The 14740-nt window shown below is 33.8% G+C and overlaps 1 protein-coding gene and 1 pseudogene across 4 annotated transcripts in view; both read left to right on the top strand.

The window, feature by feature from the left end:
• LOC123706274 (nuclear factor of activated T-cells 5) overlaps positions 1-14740 on the top strand; it is a 107752-nt gene that overhangs the window by 55686 nt on the left and 37326 nt on the right. The window lies entirely within an intron of this gene.
• Positions 3407-3523, top strand: LOC123690775 (annotated as a pseudogene).

Genomic DNA, 14740 nt, shown 5'->3' with positions numbered 1-14740 from the left:
GATTTCAAATATTCTTGAAATGGGCCCACTCGGAATATATTTCGGGTCGAATGTAAAAAGAATCACATCAATCGGTCAACGCGTTTGGGCGCTATCGATGTACAAACACACAAAAAAACACAACTCGGCAGTTGAGACCCTCCTCCTTTTTGGGAAGTCAGTTAAAAAGTGAAAAAATATTGTAAAAAAGTGAGTACTTGTATTTATACATACATATAATTTGTAATACCTAATACAGTATATTAAAAATATGAGTTAATATATTTTAAAATATTTTTTCTGCTATCTATACTTTTTCTTGTCTTATTTAAGGATATTTTCATGCCGGATGAAAAGGGAATATTTTTTCGGATGAATTGGTAATTATATAATTATAATTTGGATTTCGGATGAATCGGGAATATTTTTTCGGATGAATCGGGAACTAAAATAATTCGGATGAGTTTTGCGGATGAATCGGTAATAGATCTAAAAAAATAACTTGTAGTGTCATACGAATATATAAAAAGGCGAGCTTATATTATCGTAATACATAATATTATATGAATTCGTTTTGTTGTAAATTGATTCAGAAGATTTCTGCAGGCATAATAAAATTTTATTTATCATTTTCCTGTATGTCTTGAATGTAATGTAATATTGAATTATGATATTGTAAGAGGTTAGTAGATATATTATATTTTTATGAATGGCATCCCTTTTCACAAACTATGCACATTAAAATCACACTTAATATCAAACGTGACGTGTTAAATTCCCGTCAAAATAGCAAACAATCAGCCCAATTAATTACGTATATTTACTATAATTTAACCACAAGTCACAACATGCGAACCATCTCATAGTTTTGATAACAATTCGTCGACACGCGTCACCAACCGCTTCGCGGTAATTGGCTGAGGGAATTAATTAAGATCAAGATCAATTATTGTATACTTTATTATAATGGAGCAAGGTTTATTATTGATTGTGTGAATGTGGGTTTTTCTCAAACCGAAGGTGAACCAGGGTGCGTCAACTACCCTTTCATTGAGTCATTAGAGCCAAGGCTGGATTAAGATGATTGGTCTGGTCTATCAATTAATTAGTCTTTTTAACGTATTTTACCTCGTGGTTTATGGATTCGTTGTTATTATTACAAAATCTATGGTCATATCTGTTTATAGACCGAAGTCGAATTCGAATTGTTTTAGTCTCTAAAACATTTTTAGTTGGAATATTTTATTTTCTACTCAGTATTATGTACTTACTTACTTACTTAATTTCCTAAAGCCCCTAGCTGGGGCAAAGGGCGTCAACAGTACTCCGCCATGCGTGTCGATTTTGGGCAGCTCGTTTTATCTCGCTCCAGCACCTTCCGATTGACTTGGCCTCTGCGATAACAGTACGACGCCAAGTGAGCTTTGGACGGCCACGTTTCCGTTTTCCCTGGGGGTTCCAATCCAAAGCTTGCTTTGGTATGTGTTCCGGGTCTCTACGTAGCGTGTGGCCAATCCAGCCCCACTTACGGCGTTTAATCTGAAGGGCGATCGGTGTCTCATCGCAGCATTTCCAAAGGTCGTCGTTGGAGATAGTTTCTGGCCAGTAAATTCCGATGATTCGGCGGAGACAGCGGTTAACAAAAACCTGCAGCTGGCGCGTGATGTCCTTTGTGACCTTCCATGTTTCACACCCGTATAGCAATACAGTTTTTACGTTGGACTGGAAAATTTTGAGCTTAAGCCTCCGCGTTAATTTACTCGATTGCCACACGGGTCGCAGCCGAGCGAAAGTGGCCCTGGCTTTGGCTTTGGCTATATTACATTATTATGTATGGAATCTGTAATTTGATGCATTTAATGAGTTTGCACATTTATAGAATGTTTATAATGTTATCATACATTCTAATTATTTTATATACTTTTTTTGTAAGTATTAACTTTTTAAGTACTTAGTTACCTAGGTAATAATTTTAATTAATTTGAAATAAAACGATTACAAATAGATAATATTATATTATGTATATTATTATACTAGCTTCCGCCCACGACTTTGTACGTGCATCCCCGTTTTTCCCCGTTCCGGCAAGAATTTCGGGAAGTCCTTTCTTAGGGGACGCCTACATTATGACATCTACCTGCATGCCAAATTTCAGCCCGATACGTCCAGTGGTTTGGGCTGTGCGTTGATAGATCACTATATCAGTCACCTTTGAGTTTTATATATATAGATTTTCTTTAAGATTTCCTATTTAAGTTTTAACATAAACTAAAACCAAATTTAAATATAATTTACGAGCTCGTTAGGCTTATCAAGCCCCATATTTACCTTGTAGGAAATATGTAGATAAAATGTGGTCGGTTGTGTCGGTCCAATTTGATTCATTTTAGGGAAATAAGTAATAACACTTATATTTTGATGCACTGACTTCGTGCGTAAATTTATTTCATTACTAGTTGTAACCCGCGGTTTCACTTGCGAATTATACAATGTGTAGAGTTTTTACATCCTATATTATGTATTTCGCATTTTTGATAAATTAGACTGAGTTTTCGACTATCATTCCAATTATTTTCATTCAAATCGCTTTATATGTTGAATCGTTTTACCTATTATGAAAAATATTAATCCAAAACATACCTACATAATGTAAATATAAAGGTTAACTTCTATAGGTGTTTAATTACATTTACATACCAAGTTATGTAAAATATTTTAAAATAGCACACTTCTACGTGACATAAGATATGGTTTATTTTTAGAATGTAAACATTTTGTAATTGCATATATAGGTAGTTTATCTTTATTTAAATATCTACGTTAGTCCATCGGAATAGGGTTTATTTTGCAATACAGGTAGAAAGGTGAAGGTATTTTGATCGTAATGGCCCTTGAAAATGGTTCTGACATAGTTTTAGTTTTCTCTCGTTTTTACACACGTGAGAGTAACTGGGTTTGCTTTCGAATCTATACTTATACTAATATTATAAAGAGAAAAGGTTTGTAATTATGTATGTATGTATGTATGGTTTTCATGCATAAACTACTGGACCGATTTCAAAAATTCTTTCACCATTAGAAAGCTGCATCTTCACTGAGCAACATAGGCTAGGTTTTATCCCGGAAATCCCACGGGAACGGGAACTATGCGGGTTTTTCTTTGAAAACGCGGGCGAAGCCGCAGGCGGAAAGCTAGTATTTAAATAAATTATAGAATATTTTTATTTCAAACCATGAATCTACATAGAAACCAATTGTACGCAGTAGTTTAATAGTTAGCTTGTAAACAAACGTAGGTTAGCATAATATTTTCCCTTTTTTTTTTTATTATAGTGGGGAAATCTTCCAAAGATACCCACGGCCCCCGGGGAAGGAGCCGTGGGTTATGTCGGATTCTTACCGACTAAAACCCCACTGTGTTCCGTCGAGCCGCTTTCGGCCTTTTGGCTAAGATCAAAGTGTAGTATCTGTTCTTTTCAGCTTAATAATATTTTCCCTAAGTTTGTCAACAGACATCAAAATAATTGTATAACTTTTATCCTTATCGACAATACGTGTCACATCACTATTCTAAAGTGTCCCAAGGCAATAACTAGTGATGTACTCTAGTGCATGACGCGGCCGTGCGTCATTAGGGGTCAATACACTCTTATCACCACAATCGATAACGCATTGCCCTAACATACCCTCACTATTCATGATATATTATGTTTGTTTGTTTGTATAAGTCAATAGTCAAATCCATATTTCCGCTTGGAATTAATCGCTTTTTAAGTTTGTTCATTGCACCCTTATCAATAGATTGAAGTGTTTGTAAAGATCAAGGAAAAGTGTTCATATAGCATGTGTTTTGGGCTTTGGCTTCGCTTACGTTTACCACGTTAAATTATTAACATTTTTAGATCAATTTTATCTAAATTAGTTTAGTCATTTTTGCGTGGATGACCAAGAAGGTTATAGAGAGGAGTGTTAATTTATTTACCACTAGCTTACCGCCCGCGGCTTCGCCCGCTTTGTCTAAAACCTAATAAATTATATACTAAAACCTTCCTCTTGAATCACTCTATAAAAAAAAACCGCATCAAAATCCGTTGCGTAGTTTTAAAGATTTAAGCATACAAAGGAACATAGGGACAGAGAAAGCGACTTTGTTTTATACTATGTAGTGATAGTGATTAGGTACTAAAAAGAAAAAATCTGTTTTAGTCATACTATTAAACGTACGTGACGCAGGGACCCAAAGTGAGTCTTAGGAGCCTCCATTTGACTCTATCTTTTATTTGTTATAATAAAAGAAAATTTAAAAGTCCATTTTTATGTCATAAATGGTCCCACATTATGTTGTCTTTATTCGCAGACTATATCTAAAATTCTCAACAGTACATTTAAACCGAAATGAAATTTAAGTAAAATGATAATTAAACGTCTCGTGAGTGACAGCGGGACTTCAAAGTTATTTAATCATTGGATAGACTGAAGCCGAAGCAGTGCTTTTATATCACTGTAGTTAATTAACACTTTTATGATTTCGTTTTAAAGAAATTAGGTAGCGGCTTTGTGTGTTGTTGATTTATTTAGGGTATTTTATGTGTTGGTTTTTGACCGCCTCCTTGGTACAGTGGTTGACGCGAGAAAGAGTTTGTTTGTTTGTTTGAACGCGCTAATCTCAGGAACTACTGGTCCGATTTGAAAAATTATTTCGTTGTTAGATAGCCCATTTATCGAGGAAGGCTATATATATCGTCACGCTAAGATCAACGGGAGCGGAGCAATGCAGGTGAAACCGCGGAGCACAGCTAGTTGTTATGTAAACTCGATGGTAAATGTTAAAAAGTGCTTCTAGAAGAATCTAATTGAATAAATAATGTTTGAGTTTGAGTTTCAAAAACTGTTATAAAAGGAGATAGGTAGGACCTACTACCTACTAATCAGATTGCCGATCTCCTTGCTTCGTAAAATTGTATGGTGAAGATTGACACCAATATTGATTTTGTATCTAAATAGTATTGACTTAGATAACATTGTATATACAAGTCTCATTAACTGACATACATGGGATCTAATTAATGAAATTAACTCAATATTCACTTGCCCAGTTAACGAAACGAAAGTGATTTTTGAAAGTTGTTTCAACCTGATTATGTTGCACCATACACACTGTATCCGCTAAGTGCAATTATTTTCAATTTAACGATTAATTTGTATTAAGATTTAGCTCCTCGTGTTACTACTAAAAACCCAAATTCCAGTATACTTCTAATATCCTATCCTACTAATATTATAATTGCGTTTGTGAGGATGGATGTGTGTTTGTTATTCTTTCACGCAAATACTACTGGAGCGATTACAATGAAATTTAGCACATATATAGAGGGTAACTTGAATTAACACATAGGCTAAGTTTAATCCCGGAAATCCCACGGGAACGGGAACTATGCGGGTTTTTCTTTGAAAACTAATTTGATAGACATGTTTTCACTAGCCAATTCGGTAAAACCTCCATTGTACAAAAACAATATCAAATACAAAATAAAAGACAACCTAATAGATCAACTAAATAAACAATTATAAAAGGAATTCGTAAGAGTGTAATAAATACAAATGGCCACTAATCTAATACCTACTTACTTTACAAGGAGGTCCGCCCTCGCCTGTTGCTAGGCGGGCGGTGGGGACAAATATCGTACTGAAGGCTGTAACCTTATTTCTATTTACACTATTGAGAGGTTAAAAGCGTTTTAGGAGACTATTGTATGAGGGTTTTCATATGTAGCTACTTGTATTTGGTACGTTTATAACTTAGGTTTATAATTATAGGTTTATAAAACACTAGATTTCCGCCCGCGTTTTCAAAGGAAAACCTGCATAGTTCCCGTTCCCGTGGGATTTTCGAGATAAAACCTATCCTATGTGTTAATTCAAGTTACCATCTATATGTGTGCTAAATTTCATTGTAATCGGTTCAGTAGTATTTGCGTGAAAGAGTAACAAACACACACACATCCGCACAAACTTTTGCATTTATAATATTAGTAGGAAGGATCTAGGTATGTTTTTTTTTAAAGTTTGTTAAAGTTTAAAAATAATTTTAAACGTGTTGTTTATGTGAGAATGTTGTACAGTTTATTATTTTTATTCTTATTTTATGTTGTGTGTCGAATGAATAATTAAAAATCAACAGGTGAATAACACATAAAAATGCGAACTCTCGACCGTTTTGTTTCATCTTTATCTTTCAGCAATACCTACATGTATATAAATGTAATATCAAATATCTATTTTAAATCAGCTTCTTTTAAAATGAAAATGATGTTAGTATAATATAAGTGTTATAAAATTCAACAATTTATGATTTTTTTTAATGCCACTTGCACTTACACACTATAAAAATGATCTGACCCGTGATTTCATATCGCGTTTTTTCATTTTACCATAGGAAGCCTAATAAATATATCGTCTTAATCTATACTAATATTATAAAGCTGAAGAGTTTGTTTGCTTGTCTGATTGTTTGTTTGTTTGTTTGAACGCGCTAATCTCGGGAACTACTGGTCCGATTTTAAAAATTCCTTGGTGTTAGATGGCCCATTTATCGAGGAAGGCTATAGGCTATATAGTATATATCATCACGCTAAGACCAACAGGAACGGAGCAATGCGAGTGAAACACGAAGTAACTATTCTCTAATATGTGGTGAAACCGCGGGGAATAGCTAGTTGTTTATAAATTACGTTAAATTATACAAGTCCAAATTATACTAACATATTTGAATCAACGTGACCATAAAGCAAAAAAAGTTAATTCGTTATTTATTCTAATTAAAAAATATTTAAGAATTCCAACACTAAATTAGAGAGATTACATGAACTCAAAATACCACGGTATATGATTATTACGAAATATTACATGTATGGAAGTGCATTATTAAAACATTCATTAAAAAATTATAGGTAAAATCTAATTTATGACCCATAGAGTAGAAACATTTGCATGTTTTTAATGTTTTTCTAATTATCATCACTAGGTAGTAGGTACCTACATAGTATAAAACAAAGTCGCTTTCGCTGTCCCTATGTCCCTTTCTTTAAAACTACGCAACGGATTTTGATGCGGTTTTTTTTAATAGATAGAGTGATTCAAGAGGAACGTTTTAGTATATAATTTATTAGGTTTTAGACAAAGCGGGTGAAGCCGCGGGCGGAAAGCTAGTATTTTATGTAACGAAACATAAAATGCGCATCTTCACACATCTGTATTACACCTAACATTTACGCACACGCAGTCACGTGCGAGCTGAACAGCCGTCCCAAATATCTAACCAACGTGTCGTAATCACGCAATTATGCCCCCTAATTACACACAGTGTCAGTTCATAATTGCATGTAGAACTTGTCGGTGAAAGGCGTTCCACAGTGGACACCGTAACACCGGGTTGGTTATTTATGCCATATATTATTATGTAGAAAGTTTTATTTGCTTTCAAAGTGGATGTTGAAAATAATGGTGGATGTAAGATGGCGTAACAGGAAAAAATATAATTAAATTGATAAATGATTAGGTTTTTTTTTATCTTTAAAGGGTTGGTTTTTAAGTACGTTCGATAAAAGTGTGTTAAGGTGTACTTGCACTGTACAATAGAAGTAGGTAGGTTTAGCAATTAGCATTTCGTAAAACTGTTTACTAATCTGTGGTATAGCGCCCTTTATATTAGACTCAAATGTTGTACTGTTTTTATTTATTTCACTAAATAAAAATAAATTCTCTGCCACTTACCTATGTACCTAAAGTCTACAATTCTTTTTAATATTATTTTTGTAACAGTTCATAATTTGATGAAATCACAAAGTTTGATTCATTATAAATCACTATTAGAGTTAATCAAATTTAATCAATACTAGCTTCCGCCCGCGGCTTCGCCTGCTTTGTCTAAAAACTAATAAATTATATACTAAAACCTTCCCCTTGAATCACTCTATCTATTAAAAAAAAACCGCGTCAAAATCCGTTGCATAGTTTTAAAGATTTAAGCATACAAAGGGACATAGATAGGGACAGAGATGAGAGAAAGCGACTTTGTTTCATACTAGTATGTAGTGAAGATGGAAGACCATTTAGTTTCAATCGACCCAAACATCATTATTTTTCTCCACATTTCAGGGCTGCACTAGAGTCTAGACAAACAAACGTTTTAGTACTGTATAGGTAGTGAATATTGAAACACGCGCCGAGTTCAATATTCGATAAACGGAGTCACGTGCTGAGCCCATGTTTACCAGCCCCTGGATGTATTGGACATATTGTTCTGTTTACTTTCTATACATAGCTATGTATGCTTTATGTAATACGTGTGTAAAGACTGTAGTTACATCGTTTAAATGGTAGAAATGTTACTTTTTATTTGTTGAATTTGTTCCCGTCGTAAAAAATTATAATATAAATTATAAAGTTAATCAAGAACAACATTTAAACCACAAACAAACTAGTCTGTTATAAATATAAATTATAATTAACGTGGCCGACAACGTGACTGGTTTCTTGGGTTTCTTTCATTTTAACTTGTGTGTGTCAATAACCTATTGTATTTTGTTTATGTAGTTCCCCGATTTTAATTCACTTAATTATTAATGTAGGTACTGTTTCTTGAATTAAATACCAGAGATATTTTTGCTTTTGTTAATGAGAACAAAGATTGAAGTTAATTTATTTATATCCTGTAGGTAGCCTTTTTACAAGGACGTTTTTTTTTAATACTTACTTGTACGACAAAAATGTTAACATTTACAATTGGATATTCATTTCTCGCATTCCAATACCTAACTATTTGCATTGCTATTTTTTACCGTTTCAACTACGTATGAGATGGTAAATAAAAAAAAATCTCTTTGTTTTTTATACTGATAGGTACCTACATTTTCATGAAATGAGTTTGCTCTATAACTGTCAAAAAATAGAAAAAACTGTACGTCTTTTTCACGTATTTTAGATGTGACTATCTATGAGACTGTATGCCTGAGAAGCGTAGAACATAGTTACAGCTTATAATTATATAATTAGTCAGTCTAAACTCAAAATAGTAAACAGTTTCTTACGGACATTTTGGCGCCTCCTCACTACGAGGCACGCCTCCCGCCCAGTCCCCTCGAAGCGACTGCAAAAACTAGCCTTTCTAATATTGCATAGATTTTATTCGCGTTTTGAAGATTTGGAGATATGACGTTATTTATGCTGTAGGTAGGTGATTTAATTATCTTTTTAAGTATTTAAATACGTGTCTAGCTTCCTACCTAGCTTGATAATAGATATCTATGATAAATTATTTCTTTTTTTATTACATAGGTAGTTAACTAGGTAGGTACGTGATATTTAAAAATAATTGTTTTTAAAGTTAAAAACCTTAATTAACTGGAATTAAACAATGCTTCTTGTTGTTTAATTCCAGTTAATTAAGGTTTACAAAAAAGGGAGTCTTACTTTGATTTTTATTTTTTTTGTTATTAAAATTGAGTTTTGAACTTTGAATTATTTTACTCCAAGAGTAACTATTTTTATTTTTGTCTAGCACAAGCCAATATTGGTTTCCATTTCAATATTTCCTATAACACTCATAGGTACCTACCTATCCGTTTTAAGGGTACGTGACTAACAAAAATTTTGCAAAAAAAATGCTAAAAATAGACCAAATAAATCTCAATTCTCAGCCCTTTTCCATATTTATTTATACCTATAATGTAGGTATGTAGGTGTCATGAACTCGCAAAATCGTGTTTATTTTAATACTAAACGATTTTACGATTCTAATTTTTAAAACTTGACAAGAAAAACATATGTTACGAAATGATCTTACACTAGTCACTGTGTAATAATAGTAGGTAAACATTGGGCTTTGGAACCAGTTTTAATTGATGATTTCTAAATCTCAATTTGCGATTTAACAACAGTTCATTTTTCCTTAATAACTTACCTTCCGTAACAAAAAAAACATTTGTTTCGAATATTTTAGGCAAAGGCCAAAGACCTGTTGATTTGAGAGATTTTACTGTTTTTAAGGGTCCACCTATAAAAACTTATTTATGTAAGTACCTACAGGAGTGTAGTTTTTAAAGTAACGTAAATACCAATAAGAGGAATGCGGGTAAAAAAGCGGGATACAGCTAGTCTATACTCTATAGATACTTTTAATATTAAGAAGCTGAAGAGTTTGTTTGTTCATCTCATCTTACAATCTCAGGAACTACTGGTCCGATTTGAAAAATTATTTCGAACGCGGGGCACAGCTAGTTAGAATAAAAAACATACAGAATTCAAATTTCGCCATAATTCTTTACTACCTTTAAATCTTCAGTCCATGCATAATACTAATATTTATATGCGTTAGTCAGAAAGAACCACGTTGATCGATGATTGTCTTTTGTCTATGATTCCTCGCTGAATGAACAAACATACATTTTAATATATTATTGTCTTGCAGTTCGCACGTATCGCGGAAATTATTATTAAAGGGTGCGCCGGCGCATACAAAAAGTGAAGCAAGCGTGTTGGTAGAAGCGATGGTTCCGTAGGCGAAAATTTCATTTTTCTTAGATAAACAATCTTGAAGTGCACTTATTAGATGAACATTGTAGATTTGTAGCTACGAGATTTATTAAGTTTGTTGTTGTGCTAGTGTCAAACTTAATTACCTAATCATTTTATGTAATATCCATATTATGGAATACACATATGCAAAGGAATTTTTTACTGACCGTTAATTTTTGACATTTTTCTGTCCGTCTCTCTTTTTTTATTTTCAACTAGCGGTCCGCCCCGGCTTCGCCCGTGGTACATTTCTACGTTTTCTCTCCATAAGAACCATCCTCGTACTTCAAGAAATGCAATAAAAAAAGAATTAACGAAATCGGTTCAGTTGTTCTCGAGTTATGCGCTTAAGATTTGTTTTCAATATATTTTTCGATCACGCATTTTGCGTTATTACTTTAAAATTCAATGTCAAATTCAAATAGAACTGAAACTACACAAGATGTACCTACACAAGTTTATCGACGAAATTATAATGCGACAGTAAACGCAAGTTAACGACAGTTTTACGGCCGCCATTAAAATTGTTCAAGTGTACCTATTCGAGATCCCATGTCTGATGTGAATAGTATTTATCTATTTCCATATAATAGACACTATAGAATTTTCTGGATTGATCAGTTAGAACCGTTTTAAAGTGTAACTTCTTTAGGCGCGTTGAAAGTAAAATTTCAAGGTCGCGTCATGGCAATACCGTCACGTCATGGATTAAGGCGATGGTTTTGGTATCTTTGAATCTAGCCAAAGAAGTTTCTCTTCTGACACGTGTGCTCGGCACATTTGGGATTTCACTATGATAGTGTGCCTCTATAAAAGATTTGGCGCTGGATAGCAAGAATCAATTTGTATGTTATTCTTGACAGCGGAGTCACTTGTATTGCTAGAATTTATTCGGATTTCAGACTAGTAAGAGCTAGCGCGCAAGAGCAACTTTTGTCTCCGCAACTGTTTTGTCTCTCCCATCAACTCTATGGGCTAGTAAGAAAGTGCGCGCACGTAGCGACGCAACTCCCATAGAGTTGATGGGAGAGACAAAATAGTTGCGGAGACAAAAGTTGCTCTTGCGCCTTAAATGAATAGAACATTATATTTTATCAGTAGAAAGTAATATTACTCCTGAGGGCTGACAGGTATATTGGCATTATTGTTTACATCCCGGTTCAACCTGGCCAACCTTGAGAAGAGAAAGTATGTACCTCCATAATATATTAAAGAATAAAAGAAATAACACAAAATACTTTTATAAAGTATATTACATCTTCACCTTTAAGAAAAAGGACATGTGTGAGAAGTGACATTTATCGAGATGCCAAGAGAAAACAAACTTTAATAAGTTCAGAAAGTTCTGCAATAAATTGACTGTACCTTCTTGTTATGTAGGGCTGCCACCGGTTCGTAGCCCGCCCTAAACAAATATAATTAAAATACTTAACAAACTGATGTTTTTTGGACGAGCGAAAGATTAAATTAAATTATTATTAATTCATTCTTCCTCTTTCTTTAGATTGAAAATGTTTGATGTAGTCAATTATTTCTATGTAGTCGTGAAGTCATGTTGAAAAGTTAAATGAGTTTGTGATGATGAGTATCAATATATTAACATTTTCTATTTCAAATAACCTACTGTTAAGAGTGGGCATAAAGGCAGAGAATTTCTAAAGTTATGGGCCCCGCCCTAGCGCGCCATGCCGCGCGCAATCTTTCTTCCATCATACACGGCTCACCGTACTTACGTAAAGTTCATCGGACGCTAAATTAAACACAATATTCTTCGCTCGTTCTACGCGTATTTTCGGTAGTTAGTATATTAATGAAATAATTACCTATATAAAACAGTGAAGTTGAAATCATGGCAAATTATGTAATATGATAATTTATTATTATTTTTTATTTATAATTATTGATGATAATCTATACGTATATAATAAAACAGTAAAAAAGTGTAAGTATGTATGTAATATATTCAAAAAAACAATATTAGGGAAACAGTATAGAGCACGAATCCGTAAAAAAATTCTGCCTGTGTGTTTATGTCTGTTTGTTTGTATGATTTGAATGAATGTTACATTGTTGTGTTTATATTATATTTATTATATACTAGCTTTCCGCCCGCGGCATCGCCCGCGCAGTCAAAGAAAAACCCGCATAATTCCCGTTCCCGTGGGATTTCCGGGATAAAACCTATCCTATGTCCTTTCTCGGGTATCAAAATATCTCTATAGGTACCAAATTACATGCAAATTGGTTCAGTAGGAGTGATTGAGTAACAGACAGACAGACAGAGTTACTTTCACATTTACAATATTAGTACAACATTAGTATAATATTAGTACAAGGTAAATTAGCTTGGAGAAATATTTGCATATCTAGTGGTGTGTATGTCGTGGTCATATTGTAGATTTGCTCATTTCATGAAATGGCCAACATAGTTTGGTCAGATCGTTAAATCGTCAACGTTTCACGATTTGGTCATCGACATTTGGCCAGAACGTATAAAATATAGGTTAGGTTAGACTTTAATAAACAACGCACGAGCCGAGCGAGCAAAGCGAGCGTGCCGCGGTAGCGGCCGGCGAGTGCCAGAAGCGAATCGCTTTAACAAAAATGGTCGAATTTCGTGAAATGGCCATCCACGTTTGGCCAGATCGACGATCTGGCCAAATGTGGATGACCAAATCGTGAAACGTTGGCAATTTAACGATCTGGCCAAACTAAATTGGCCATTTCATGAAATGAGCAAATCTACGATATGGCCACGACATGTATATTACTCAGATCTTAGAGCGCGTTTCCACTATAACGTGCAGGCCTATACAAAAATGTTTCGATATCCTAACATTACTATTTAATGTTATACTTATTCCTAGCAACACTCTGATTTTTGTTTTCAATAAAAACAAGTTTTTATTTGAAAGAAAATGGTTTTGACTTTATAAAAAAAAAATAATTATCATTCAATTTCACGTTCTTGAGCAAACGACAAGACGACTACCGTGAAACAATAAAATATCGAATCCATAATAATTTGTTTCGTTATTAATATTTGACCATAATAATTACGAAACAAAACAAATAAATAAATCGTCACTTGATAGTTGAAAGTGGAAACACGCACAAAACCAGAATTTGCATTCGCGAGTGTATTCATACTTAGGGTTGCCAAACAGTATTCTACTGTTTTTCACTAAATTATACTTTTTACTGTTTAACAAAAAAAAAGTACTTATACAAAAGACTGTTTTCAGCATCAAAGTGCAGACACATTATTATGTGTTACATTTAGACGCTCACAATTTTTTTTTATTTAGTCAGAGGGCACACACTACAATAAATAATGTTTGTTTTGCTAAAATACTGTTTAATAATCTTCATAGACCTGAATAATGAATTATGAATATTAAATATACGTACTTTATTTCTTGTAAAAAAAGTTGGCAACCCTATTCATAGTGCTTGTCTACACTAATCTACACTAATATTATAAAGAGGAAAACTTTGTTTGTTTGTTTGTTTGATTGTAATGAATAGGCTCATAAACTACTAGACCGATTTTAAAAATTCTTTCACCATTCGAAAGCTACATTATTTGAAAACGCGGGCGAAGCCGCAGGCGGAAAGCTAGTGAATGATATGTATTTTATTTGTAACTAGCGGTCCGCCCCGGCTTCGCCCGTACATATTTACGTTTTCTCTACATGAGAACCATCCTTGTACTTCAAGGGATACAATAAAAAAAGAATTGAAAAAACACGTGATAACGTGACAACGCGAAACGCGAAATTTTATTGACACTAATTTTACGATAGATTTCAAATAATGAGCAGGTATAACTTTATAATTATTTATACACTAATATTATAAAGAGGAAAACTTTGTTTGTTTGTTTGTTTGATTGATTGTAATGAATAGGCTCATAAACTACTAGACCGATTTTAAAAATTCTTTCACCATTCGAAAGCTACATTATCCATGAGTAACATAGGCTAGGTTTTATCCCGGAAATCCCACGGGAACGGGAACTATGCGGGTTTTTCTTTGAAAACGCGGGCGAAGCCGCAGGCGGAAAGCTAGTGAATGATATGTATTTTATTTGTAATTAGCGGTCCGCCCCGGCTTCGCCCGTACATATTTACGTTTTCTCTACATGAGAACCATCCTTGTACTTCAAGGGATACAATAAAAAAAG

This window comes from Colias croceus, chromosome 3 (assembly GCF_905220415.1).
Source record: "Colias croceus chromosome 3, ilColCroc2.1".
Classification (NCBI taxonomy): domain Eukaryota; kingdom Metazoa; phylum Arthropoda; class Insecta; order Lepidoptera; family Pieridae; genus Colias; species Colias croceus.
Note: the sequence above shows the minus strand (reverse complement) of the source record. Positions and strands in the feature narration are given on the sequence as shown.